Source organism: Drosophila bipectinata, unplaced genomic scaffold, assembly GCF_030179905.1.
Source record: "Drosophila bipectinata strain 14024-0381.07 unplaced genomic scaffold, DbipHiC1v2 scaffold_51, whole genome shotgun sequence".
NCBI lineage: Eukaryota > Metazoa > Arthropoda > Insecta > Diptera > Drosophilidae > Drosophila > Drosophila bipectinata.
This window is the reverse complement of record NW_027222976.1, coordinates 1-15000: the sequence shown is the minus strand read 5'-3', so window position 1 is coordinate 15000 and position 15000 is coordinate 1. Positions and strand designations below refer to the sequence as shown.

The window sequence follows — 15000 nt, the reverse complement described above, 5'->3', positions numbered from 1 at the left end:
TAAATTATGCGCATACATTGATAAATGCAACACCTAAAATATACATTGTTGTACCTGATATACAGGTTAATGCTTTATATAATATTAAAACAATATAAATTATATTTATATTGATTATATAAAACTAAGACATTTCGCAACAATTATTTTAGGTATATCAAAAAATTAAACATATTTTATATGTTTAAATATAGACGAATGTATTGAATATAAATTGCGTGTATATTTAATTAATATACATGCGTTGCGTGATGTATTGTTCATATTAAATTATGCGCATACATTGATAAATGCAACACCTAAAATATACATTGTTGTACCTGATATACAGGTTAATGCTTTATATAATATTAAAACAATATAAATTATATTTATATTGATTATATAAAACTAAGACATTTCGCAACAATTATTTTAGGTATAAAAATAACTTTATTGAAGGAATTGATATATGCCAGTTAAATGGTGTATTTTTAATTTCTTTCAATAAAAACATAATTGACGAATTGTATATTTATATATATTTATAAAACTCTAAGCGGTGGATCACTCGGCTCATGGGTCGATGAAGAACGCAGCAAACTGTGCGTCATCGTGTGAACTGCAGGACACATGAACATCGACATTTTGAACGCATATCGCAGTCCATGCTGTTATGTACTTTAATTAATTTTATAGTGCTGCTTGGACTACATATGGTTGAGGGTTGTAAGACTATGCTAATAAAGTTGCTTATTATTATATATTTTTATAATGATATGCATATGGTATATTATTGGATATATTTATATATTCATAATATTAAATATAAAAGCAATTATCTCAAATATTTATAAAAGAAAAAATGAAGATATACAATTCTTTCTTTTTTCAATTCAAATAATACTGAGAAATGTCTAGCATAAAAAAAATTAAATTTTTTTTAACTAGAATTGTCTCTTATTTAAAGATGCGAAAATTGAAAATATATCAAATATATTGTTCTTCATAGAGATATATTGTTTATATATATATACATTGCTTTATACAACCTCAACTCATATGGGACTACCCCCTGAATTTAAGCATATTAATTAGGGGAGGAAAAGAAACTAACAAGGATTTTCTTAGTAGCGGCGAGCGAAAAGAAATCAGTTCAGCACTAAGTCACTTTGTCTATATGGCAAATGTGAGATGCAGTGTATGGAGCGTCAATATTCTAGTATGAGAAATTAACGATTTAAGTCCTTCTTAAATGAGGCCATTTACCCATAGAGGGTGCCAGGCCCGTATAACGTTAATGATTACTAGATGATGTTTCCAAAGAGTCGTGTTGCTTGATAGTGCAGCACTAAGTGGGTGGTAAACTCCATCTAAAACTAAATATAACCATGAGACCGATAGTAAACAAGTACCGTGAGGGAAAGTTGAAAAGAACTCTGAATAGAGAGTTAAATAGTACGTGAAACTGCTTAGAGGTTAAGCCCGATGAACCTGAATATCCATTATGGAAAATTCATCATTAAAGTTATAATATTTAAATAATATTATAGAAATAGTGTGCATTTTTTCCATATAAGGACATTGTAATCTATTAACATATATAATTTATCATAAAATATGACTTATAGTTTATTCAAATTATTATGCTTGCATTTTAACATAGGATAAATGTCATTAATTTGATAAAGTGTTGATAGATTAATAAGAATACAGTGCGTTAATTTTTCGGAATTATATAATGGCATAATTATCATTGATTTTTGTGTTTATTATATGCACTTGTATGATTAACAATGCGAAAGATTCAGGATACCTTCGGGACCCGTCTTGAAACACGGACCAAGGAGTCTAACATATGTGCAAGTTATTGGGATATAAACCTAATAGCGTAATTAACTTGACTATTAATGGGATTAGTTTTTTAACTATTTTATAGTTAATTAACACAATCCCGGGGCGTTCTATATAGTTATGTATAATAATATTTATATTATTTATGCCTCTAACTGGAACGTACCTTGAGCAGATATGCTGTGACCCGAAAGATGGTGAACTATACTTGATCAGGTTGAAGTCAGGGGAAACCCTGATGGAAGACCGAAACAGTTCTGACGTGCAAATCGATTGTCAGAATTGAGTATAGGGGCGAAAGACCAATCGAACCATCTAGTAGCTGGTTCCTTCCGAAGTTTCCCTCAGGATAGCTGGTGCATTTTAATGTTATATAAAATAATCTTATCTGGTAAAGCGAATGATTAGAGGCCTTAGGGTCGAAACGATCTTAACCTATTCTCAAACTTTAAATGGGTAAGAACCTTAACTTTCTTGATATGAAGTTTAAGGTTATGATATAATGTGCCCAGTGGGCCACTTTTGGTAAGCAGAACTGGCGCTGTGGGATGAACCAAACGTAATGTTACGGTGCCCAAATTAACAACTCATGCAGAAACCATGAAAGGCGTTGGTTGCTTAAAACAGCAGGACGGTGATCATGGAAGTCGAAATCCGCTAAGGAGTGTGTAACAACTCACCTGCCGAAGCAACTAGCCCTTAAAATGGATGGCGCTTAAGTTGTATACCTATACATTACCGCTAAAGTAGATGATTTATATTACTTGTAATATAAATTTTGAAACTTTAGTGAGTAGGAAGGTACAATGGTATGCGTAGAAGTGTTTGGCGTAAGCCTGCATGGAGCTGCTATTGGTACAGATCTTGGTGGTAGTAGCAAATAATCGAATGAGACCTTGGAGGACTGAAGTGGAGAAGGGTTTCGTGTGAACAGTGGTTGATCACGAGTTAGTCGGTCCTAAGTTCAAGGCGAAAGCCGAAAATTTTCAAGTAAAAATAAATATTACAATTATTGTGAAAATTATATACTTGAATAATTTTGAACGAAAGGGAATACGGTTCCAATTCCGTAACCTGTTGAGTATCCGTTTGTTATTAAATATGGGCCTCGTGCTCATCCTGGCAACAGGAACGACCATAAAGAAGCCGTCGAGAGATATCGGAAGAGTTTTCTTTTCTGTTTTATAGTCGTACTACCATGGAAGTCTTTCGCAGAGAGATATGGTAGATGGGCTAGAAGAGCATGACATATACTGTTGTGTCGATATTTTCTCCTCGGACCTTGAAAATTTATGGTGGGGATACGCAAACTTCTCAACAGGCCGTACCAATATCCGCAGCTGGTCTCCAAGGTGAAGAGTCTCTAGTCGATAGAATAATGTAGGTAAGGGAAGTCGGCAAATTAGATCCGTAACTTCGGGATAAGGATTGGCTCTGAAGATTGAGATAGTCGGGCTTGATTGGGAAACAATAATATGGTTTATGTGCTCGTTCTGGGTAAATAGAGTTATAATCATTTATGGTTGTAACTTGTTCCCCGGATAGTTTAGTTACGTATCCAATTGTGGAACTTTCTTGCTAAAATTTTTAAGAATACTAGTTGGGTCAAACCAATTAGTTCTTATTAATTATAACGATTATCAATTAACAATCAATTCAGAACTGGCACGGACTTGGGGAATCCGACTGTCTAATTAAAACAAAGCATTGTGATGGCCCTAGCGGGTGTTGACACAATGTGATTTCTGCCCAGTGCTCTGAATGTCAAAGTGAAGAAATTCAAGTAAGCGCGGGTCAACGGCGGGAGTAACTATGACTCTCTTAAGGTAGCCAAATGCCTCGTCATCTAATTAGTGAATCCAACTCTCTTGGAGAATTGGATTTGATCGCGTAGAGTGGGTGCAATTCCGTAACTCGTAAATCATACGATCAAGTCAAGTCGACTCAAAACCTCCTCGTGGTATTCTCTGGGTACTAGCTTTTGCTGGTAGCTGATTTGAGCGGCGGAGGGGTCCCTGGGGTTACCAGCCCCTTGGACCCCTTAAAAACATATTGGTGCAGAAACTAACAACGAGCCTCGGATAATTGATGATATAATAGGAAGAGGAGAGTCCACGGCTACTAGTCTGGATGCTAGCAACCAGTATGAACGAGGTGCAGCGGTTAACCTTTCAGGTCGGGTGCCCTGCACGATATGTGGAATGTCGTTCAACTCCAAGAGGGGTTTGGGCGTCCACATGTCACATCGACACAAAGACGAACTTGATACACAACGTCTTCGTGTTGATAAAAAAGCGAGGTGGTCAGAGGAAGAAACGTTGATGATGGCGAGAAAGGAGGTCGAGCTTGCAGCAAGTGGTATTCGACATCTAAATAAAAAGCTAGCGGAAATTTTTACACACCGCAGTTCCGATGCAATTTCTTCATATCGGAAGAGGGGTGAATATAAGGCAAAACTGGAACAGATAAGAGGGCAATCTGTTCCCACCCCAGAAGCATTAGAGTCGAATACCTCACAGCGCCGCCCTAGTAATAGCGAGCAAAACCGACGAGTATCAACATCATCTTCGGGACCAATCAGACCACACGAACAGACGAACAGCGAAATCCTCAGGGTACTACAGGGCTATGCCCCAGTAGTATGCGATTCCCGGTGGAGAGCCGAGGTCCTGCAAACTATCGTAGATAATGCGCAGGTCTCGGGACAGGAAACCACTCTCCAAAGTTTATCTTGCTATCTCATGGAAATTTTTCCGCCACGGAATGAACCGCACATTCTGACGAGGCCCCGAACGGAGCCTCGAAATATGAGACAGCGTAGAAGGCAGCAGTACGCTAGGGTTCAGCGTAACTGGGATAAACATCCGGGAAGATGCATAAAGTCCCTGCTGGAGGGCGCTGACGAGTCGGTGCAGCCACCCCAGGAAATTATGGAGCCATATTGGAAACAGATAATGACCACGCCTAGCTCAAGCTCCATCGAACACGCCTCGTTCCACATGGAACATTCGTTGGAGAGAGTATGGTCCGCTGTGAACCAGCGCGATCTTAGGGCCCATAAGGTCAAATTATCAGGTTCTCCAGGCCCGGACGGGATTACTCCAAGAACTGCCAGGAGTATCCCCGATGGCATTATGCTACGCATAATGAACTTAATTCTCTGGTGTGGGAGACTTCCGTACTCCATCCGTCTGGCCAGAACCATCTTCATCCCGAAGATGGCGACGGCAAGTCGTCCGCAAGACTATCGTCCTATTTCAGTCCCCTCGGTTTTGGTTAGGCAACTAAATGCCATTTTGGCAGCCCGGTTGATTAGTGCAGTCAACTGGGATTCGCGTCAGCGAGGGTTCCTACCGACCGATGGGTGTGCTGACAATACGACGATTGTTGATTTAGTTCTAAGGGAACATCATAAGCGATTTAAATCGTGCTACATCGGGACCCTCGATGTTAGTAAAGCCTTTGATGCGGTAGCTCACAAAGCGGTCTACAACACATTGGCTTCGTATGGTGCCCCACAAGGACTAATCAACTACATACGGAATTCGTACGAGGGCGGCGGCACAATGCTAACTGGGAACGGGTGGGTTTCAAGGGAGTTCATTCCTGCAAGAGGCGTCAAGCAGGGTGACCCTTTGTCTCCCATACTATTTAATCTGGTCATTGACCGGTTACTTAGGTCCTTACCCAGTGAGATTGGTGCCAAAGTCGGAAACGCTATGACAAATGCGGCTGCGTTCGCAGATGATATAGTCCTTTTTGCGGAAACTCCGATGGGCCTTCAGAAATTGTTGGACACCACAGTTGGCTTTCTCTCCTCTGTGGGCCTCACCCTTAACACTGACAAGTGTTTCACTGTCAGCATAAAGGGGCAAGCCAAGCAAAAGTGTACTGTCGTGGAACGGCGGAGCTTTTTGATTGGGGAGCGCGAGGTTCCTTCACTGAAGCGCACTGACGAGTGGAAGTATTTAGGGATTAAATTCACTGCGGATGGGCGGGTCCGGTACAATCCAGCTGAGGAGTTGCAACCGAAGCTGTTGAGATTGACTCGGGCCCCCCTGAAGCCACAGCAGAAGTTATTTGCCCTTCGGACTGTCCTTATCCCACAACTCTATCACAAGCTGACCCTTGGGAGTGTGACGATAGGCGTTCTGAAGAAATTTGACACATTGGTTCGATATACCGCACGGAAGTGGTTGAGGCTTCCGGTAGACGTACCAACTTCTTTTTTCCATGCCCCCCACAGAAGTGGGGGTCTCGGGTTACCATCGTTGAGATGGATAGCACCGATGCTTCGTTTGAAGCGATTGAGCAGTATAAAATGGCCTCACCTCGAGCAATCCGAGGTAGCCAGCTCTTTCGTGGAAGACGAAATGCGGAGGGCCCGGGATAGGCTTCAGGCTGGAAGTCAAGAGTTGTTAACCCGTCTACAGGTAGATTCGTACTTGGCAAATAGGTTGCACATGTCTGTTGATGGTGGCGGGCTCCGTGAAGCAGAGCGTTTTGCTCCGCAACACGGATGGGTTGTCCAACCCACGCGTTTGCTAACAGGAAGGGAATATACAGAAGGAATCAAACTGCGGATAAATGCCCTACCCTCAAGGTCTCGTACCACGAGGGGAAGGCACGAATTGGGAAGACGGTGCCGTGCAGGATGTGATGCTCCCGAAACAACAAACCACATCTTGCAGCAATGCTATCGTACTCATGGGAGGAGGATAGCTCGGCACGACGGCGTAGTAAATCTAATCAAGCGGGGACTTGAGAGGAAAGGCTGCGTCGTTCATGTTGAACCAAGTCTGCAGGGCGAGACCGGATTGAATAAACCCGACCTGGTAGCTATCCGACAAAATCACATTTATGTGATTGACGCGCAGGTAGTGACCGACGGACATTCTCTCGACCAAGCGCATCAGCGCAAAGTCGAGAAGTACGAGACACCGGACATACGGACAAATTTGCGGAGACTTTTCGGCTCGCAACATGTTGTTGAGTTCCATTCCGCCACTGTGAACTGGAGAGGAATATGGAGCGGTCAGTCGGTAAAACGGCTGATTGCTTCAGACCTCCTCAGCACTAGTGATAGTCATATCATTAGTGTCCGGGTAATCAGTGGTGGTCTCTGGAGTTGGCGACAATTCATGTATCTGTCGGGATACACGCGTGATTGGACTTAGTCATGCATCACGTTCATATTAAAAGCTTGCTGCCGTAGCATAACATCTAAAAACGGCATAAAATTCGCTTAAAAACGAGGCGGTTTTTAGTACGTAGGCGTCTTCTGGGTCGTATGAACCCACAAGATGAATCGTGCATGCACACTCTTATTGGCTAAATAACATCATAACCTGAGTGTGTATCTTTTGAAGATTTTTACGATCCTTAGCGAACAAAAAAAAAAAAAAAAAAAAAAAAAAATAGCCAAATGCCTCGTCATCTAATTAGTGACGCGCATGAATGGATTAACGAGATTCCTTCTGTCCCTATCTACTATCTAGCGAAACCACAGCCAAGGGGAGCGGCTTGGAATAATTAGCGGGGAAGAAGACCCTTTTGAGCTTGACTCTAATCTGGCAGTGTAAGGAGACATAAGAGGTGTAGAATAAGTGGGAGATATTAGACTTCGGTTTGGTATCGACAATGAAATACCACTACTCTTATTGTTTCCTTACTTACTTGATTAAATGGAACGTGTATCATTTCCTAGCCATTATACGGATATATTTATTATATCTTATGGTATTGGGTTTTGATGCAAGCTTCTTGATCAAAGTATCACGAGTTTGTTATATAATCGCAAACAAATTCTTTAATGAGAGATGCATTCATGTATTATCGATTTGAAAATTTGGTATAACTCCAATTACTCAGGTATGATCCAATTCAAGGACATTGCCAGGTAGGGAGTTTGACTGGGGCGGTACATCTCTCAAATAATAACGGAGGTGTCCCAAGGCCAGCTCAGTGCGGACAGAAACCACACATAGAGCAAAAGGGCAAATGCTGACTTGATCTCGGTGTTCAGTACACACAGGGACAGCAAAAGCTCGGCCTATCGATCCTTTTGGTTTAAAGAGTTTTTAACAAGAGGTGTCAGAAAAGTTACCATAGGGATAACTGGCTTGTGGCGGCCAAGCGTTCATAGCGACGGCGCGTGTTTGTCCTTCGATGTCGGCTCTTCCTATCATTGTGAAGCAAAATTCACCAAGCGTTGGATTGTTCACCCATGCAAGGGAACGTGAGCTGGGTTTAGACCGTCGTGAGACAGGTTAGTTTTACCCTACTAATGACAAAACGTTGTTGCGACAGCATTCCTGCGTAGTACGAGAGGAACCGCAGGTACGGACCAATGGCACAATACTTGTTCGAGCGAACAGTGGTATGACGCTACGTCCGTTGGATTATGCCTGAACGCCTCTAAGGTCGTATCCGTGCTGGACTGCAATGATAAATAAGGGGCAATTTGCATTGTATGGCTTCTAAACCATTTAAAGTTTATTATTTATATTTTAAACGACAATGGATGTGATGCCAATGTAATTTGTAACATAGTAAATTGGGAGGATCTTTGATCACCTGATGCCATGCTAGTTACATATGAAAACATTATTTAATACAATGACAAAGCCTAGAATCAATTGTAAACGACTTTTGTAACGGGCAAGGTGTTGTAAGTGGTTGAGCAGCTGCCATACTGCGATCCACTGAAGCTTATCCTTTGCTTGATGATTCGAAATATAAAAAAAATGTAAATATGCATGTGTAAATATGTATATTTAGTATAAAAAATCTTTATATGCTATATCTAAGAAAGCATATAAGGATTTATCACGGGTTGTCCACGTTTCCCTACTAATTGTGGCCTACTAACTGTTTCGTCATCTTATTAGTGACGTGAAAAATGAAAATAATATTTTTCATTTATATTGTTATAAGTCTTAAACCTTAAGACGGCGGGAGTTGAATTACTTTCGTTTAGGTAGCCAAATGCCTCGTCATCTTATTAGTGACGTGAAAAATGAAAATAATATTTTTCATTTATATTGTTATAAGTCTTAAACCTTATAACGGCGGAAGATGAATTACTTTCTTTTAGGTAGCCAAATGCCTCGTCATCTTATTAGTGACGTGAAAAATGAAAATAATATTTTTCATTTATATTGTTATAAGTCTTAAACTTTAAGACGGCGGGAGTTGAATTACTTTCGCATAGGTAGCCAAATGCCTCGTCATCTTATTAGTGACGCGCATGATTCAATTCAAGAGATTCCTTCTGTCCCTATTTAAAACCTCACGGATATTAAAAATATTAAACATATATTGTTATAAGTCTTAAACCTTAAGACGGCGGGAGTTGAATTACTTTCGCATAGGTAGCCAAATGCCTCGTCATCTTATTAGTGACGCGCATGATTCAATTCAAGAGATTCCTTCTGTCCCTATTTAAAACCTCACGGATATTAAAATATTAAACATATATTGTTATAAGTCTTAAACCTTAAGACGGCGGGAGTTGAATTACTTTCGCATAGGTAGCCAAATGCCTCGTCATCTTATTAGTGACGTGAAAAATGAAAATAATATTTTTCATTTATATTGTTATAAGTCTTAAACTTTAAGACGGCGGAGGTTGCATTGCTTTCGCATAGGTAGCCAAATGCCTCGTCATCTTATTAGTGACGTGAAAAATGAAAATAATATTTTTCATTTATATTGTTATAAGTCTTAAACCTTATAACGGCGGAAGATGAATTACTTTCGTTTAGGTAGCCAAATGCCTCGTCATCTTAATAGTGACGTGAAAAATGAAAATAATATTTTTCATTTATATTGTTATAAGTCTTAAACTTTAAGACGGCGGGAGTTGAATTACTTTCGCATAGGTAGCCAAATGCCTCGTCATCTTATTAGTGACGTGAAAAATGAAAATAATATTTTTCATTTATATTGTTATAAGTCTTAAACCTTATAACGGCGGAAGATGAATTACTTTCGTTTAGGTAGCCAAATGCCTCGTCATCTTATTAGTGACGTGAAAAATGAAAATAATATTTTTCATTTATATTGTTATAAGTCTTAAACTTTAAGACGGCGGGAGTTGAATTACTTTCGCATAGGTAGCCAAATGCCTTGTCATCTTATTAGTGACGCGCATGATTCAATTCAAGAGATTCCTTCTGTCCCTATTTAAAACCTCACGGATATTAAAAATATTAAACATATATTGTTATAAGTCTTAAACCTTAAGACGGCGGGAGTTGAATTACTTTCGCATAGGTAGCCAAATGCCTCGTCATCTTATTAGTGACGCGCATGATTCAATTCAAGAGATTCCTTCTGTCCCTATTTAAAACCTCACGGATATTAAAAATATTAAACATATATTGTTATAAGTCTTAAACCTTAAGACGGCGGGAGTTGAATTACTTTCGCATAGGTAGCCAAATGCCTCGTCATCTTATTAGTGACGCGCATGATTCAATTCAAGAGATTCCTTCTGTCCCTATTTAAAACCTCACGGATATTAAAAATATTAAACATATATTGTTATAAGTCTTAAACCTTAAGACGGCGGGAGTTGAATTACTTTCGCATAGGTAGCCAAATGCCTTGTCATCTTATTAGTGACGCGCATGATTCAATTCAAGAGATTCCTTCTGTCCCTATTTAAAACCTCACGGATATTAAAAATATTAAACATATATTGTTATAAGTCTTAAACCTTAAGACGGCGGGAGTTGAATTACTTTCGCATAGGTAGCCAAATGCCTCGTCATCTTATTAGTGACGCGCATGATTCAATTCAAGAGATTCCTTCTGTCCCTATTTAAAACCTCACGGATATTAAAAATATTAAACATATATTGTTATAAGTCTTAAACCTTAAGACGGCGGGAGTTGAATTACTTTCGCATAGGTAGCCAAATGCCTCGTCATCTTATTAGTGACGCGCATGATTCAATTCAAGAGATTCCTTCTGTCCCTATTTAAAACCTCACGGATATTAAAATATTAAACATATATTGTTATAAGTCTTAAACCTTAAGACGGCGGGAGTTGAATTACTTTCGCATAGGTAGCCAAATGCCTCGTCATCTTATTAGTGACGCGCATGATTCAATTCAAGAGATTCCTTCTGTCCCTATTTAAAACCTCACGGATATTAAAATATTAAACATATATTGTTATAAGTCTTAAACCTTAAGACGGCGGGAGTTGAATTACTTTCGCATAGGTAGCCAAATGCCTCGTCATCTTATTAGTGACGCGCATGATTCAATTCAAGAGATTCCTTCTGTCCCTATTTAAAAACTCACGAATATTAAAAATATTAAAAATATTTTCATATGGATATGCAATCGTATGGATATCCAAATATGTGTGGGAAAGTCGTACTTCCTATACGATAAATGACCGGATTGACGAAACCGTGTTCAAAAAGGTATATAGGGTAGGTGGTGTTCGGCCTACCAATATAATATTAAAATAATATTATATTAAACAGAAGATCGCCAGTATTAATATATAAGCATATGGTTATGAATACATATGCATATAACATATATGAAAATATATGAATATAAAAAAAAAGATATATATGAATATGAAAATATTTATATGTATATGGAATATATGGTAGGTGATGATGTTAGCCTACCATATAATATATAATATAATAATTTAATTATATTATATTAAATATGGAAATATTAAAAATATATTAAAAATATTAAAAATATTTTCATATGGATATGCAATCGTATGGATATCCAAATATGTGTGGGAAAGTCATACTTCCCATACAATAAATGACCGGATTGACGAAACCGTGTTCAAAAAGGTATATAGGGTAGGTGGTGTTCAGCCTGCCAATATAATATTAAAATAATATTATATTAAACAGAAGACCGCCAGTATTAATATATGAGCATATGGTTATGAATACATATGCATATAACATATATGAAAATATATGAATATAAAAAAATATATATGGATATGAAAATATTTATATGTATATGAAATATATGGTAGGTGATGAGGATAGCCTACCATATAATATATAATATAATAATTTAATTATATTATATTAAATATGGAAATATTAAAAATATATTAAAAATATTAAAAATATTTTCATATGGATATGCAATCGTATGGATATCCAAATATGTGTGGGAAAGTCATACTTCCCATACAATAAATGACCGGATTGACGAAACCGTGTTCAAAAAGGTATATAGGGTAGGTGGTGTTCGGCCTACCAATATAATATTAAAATAATATTATATTAAACAGAAGACCGCCAGTATTAATATATGAGCATATGGTTATGAATACATATGCATATAACATATATGAAAATATATGAATATAAAAAAATATATATGGATATGAAAATATTTATATGTATATGAAATATATGGTAGGTGATGGTGATAGCCTACCATATAATATATAATATAATAATTTAATTATATTATATTAAATATGGAAATATTAAAAATATATTAAAAATATTAAAAATATTTTCATATGGATATGCAATCGTATGGATATCCAAATATGTGTGGGAAAGTCATACTTCCCATACAATAAATGACCGGATTGACGAAACCGTGTTCAAAAAGGTATATAGGGTAGGTGGTGTTCGGCCTACCAATATAATATTAAAATAATATTATATTAAACAGAAGACCGCCAGTATTAATATATAAGCATATGGTTATGAATACATATGCATATAACATATATGAAAATATATGAATATAAAAAAATATATATGGATATGAAAATATTTATATGTATATGAAATATATGGTAGGTGATGGTGATAGCCTACCATATAATATAATAATTAATAATTTAATTATATTATATTAAATATGGAAATATTAAAAATATTTATAAATATTAAAAATATCTTCACACAGATATGCAATCGTATCGATATCCAAATATGTGTTGGTAATGCATCCTTCACATACAAGAAATGCACGCATAAACGAAACCGTGTTCAAAAAGGTATATAGGGTAGGTGGTGTTCAGCCTGCCAATATAATATTAAAATAATATTATATTAAACAGAAGATCGCCAGTATTAATATATAAGCATATGGTTATGAATACATATGCATATAACATATATGAAAATATATGAATATATAAAAAAAATATATATGAATATGAAAATATTTATATGTATATGGAATATATGGTAGGTGATGATGTTAGCCTACCATATAATATATAATATAATAATTTAATTATATTATATTAAATATGGAAAATATTAAAAATATATTAAAAATATTAAAAATATTTTCATATGGATATGCAATCGTATGGATATCCAAATATGTGTGGGAAAGTCATACTTCCCATACAATAAATGACCGGATTGACGAAACCGTGTTCAAAAGGTATATAGGGTAGGTGGTGTTCAGCCTGCCAATATAATATTAAAATAATATTATATTAAACAGAAGATCGCCAGTATTAATATATAAGCATATGGTTATGAATACATATGCATATAACATATATGAAATATATGAATATATAAAAAAAAATATATATGAATATGAAAATATTTATATGTAATGGAATATATGGTAGGTGATGATGTTAGCCTACCATATAATATATAATATTAATTTAATTATATTATATTAAATATGGAAAATATTAAAAAATATATTAAAAATATTAAAAATATTTTTTCATATGGATATGCAATCGTATGGATATCCAAATATGTGTGGGAAAGTCATACTTCCCATACAATAAATGACCGGATTGACGAAACCGTGTTCAAAAAGGTATATAGGGTAGGTGGTGTTCAGCCTGCCAATATAATATTAAAATAATATTATATTAAACAGAAGACCGCCAGTATTAATATATGAGCATATGGTTATGAATACATATGCATATAACATATATGAAAATATATAATATAAAAATATATATCGATATGAAAATATTTATATGTATATGAAATATATGGTAGGTGATGAGGATAGCCTAACATATAATATATAATATAATAATTTAATTATATTATATTAAATATGGAAATATTAAAAATATATTAAAAATATTAAAAATATTTTCATATGGATATGCAATCGTATGAATATCCAAATATGTGTCGGAAAGTCATACTTCCCATACAATAAATGACCGGATTGACGAAACGTGTTCAAAAGGTATATAGGGTAGGTGGTGGGCGGCCTACCAATATAATATTAAAATAATATTATATTAAACAGAAGACCGCCAGTATTAATATATGAGCATATGGTTATGAATACATATGCATATAACATATATGAATATATGAATATAAAAATATATATGGATATGCCAATATTTATATGTAAATAACATATATGGCAGGTAATGGTAATAGCAAAACATATAATTATAATATAATAATTTAATTATATTATATTAAATATGGAAATATTAAAAATATATTAAAAATATTAAAAATATTTTCATATGGATATGCAATCGTATGGATATCCAAATATGTGTGGGAAAGTCATACTTCCCATACAATAAATGACCGGATTGACGAAACCGTGTTCAAAAAGGTATATAGGGTAGGTGGTGTTCGGCCTACCAATATAATATTAAAATAATATTATATTAAACAGAAGACCGCAGTATTAATATATAGCATATGGTTATGAATACATATGCATATAACATATATGAAAATATATGAATATAAAAAAATATATGGATATGAAAATATTTATATGTATATGAAATATATGGTAGGTGATGGTGATAAGCCTACCATATAATATATAATATATAATTTAATATATTATATTAAATTATGGAAATATTAAAAATATATTAAAAATATTAAAAAATATTTTCATAGGATATGCAATCGTATTGATATCCAAATATGTGTGGGAAGTGTCATACTTCCCATACAATAAATGACGGATTGACGAACCAGTGTTCAAAAAGGTATATAGGGTAGTGTGTTTCCGGCCGCCAATATAATATTAAAATAATATTATATTAAACAGAAGACCGCCAGTATTAATATATGAGCATATGGTTATGAATACATATTGCATATAACATATATGAAAATATATGATATAAAAAAAATATTATGGATATGAAAATATTTATATG

At 35.6% G+C, this 15000-nt stretch overlaps 1 non-coding gene and 1 pseudogene across 1 annotated transcript; both read left to right on the top strand.

The window, feature by feature from the left end:
- The first annotated feature begins 530 nt into the window (after nucleotides 1-530).
- LOC138927671 (5.8S ribosomal RNA) lies at nucleotides 531-709 on the top strand. Its single transcript, XR_011444116.1, has one exon. It is a non-coding gene; the product is annotated as a 5.8S ribosomal RNA (ribosomal RNA).
- Nucleotides 710-1027: 318 nt separating this feature from the next.
- On the top strand, nucleotides 1028-8567 carry LOC138927677 (large subunit ribosomal RNA; annotated as a pseudogene).
- Nucleotides 8568-15000: the final 6433 nt, after the last annotated feature.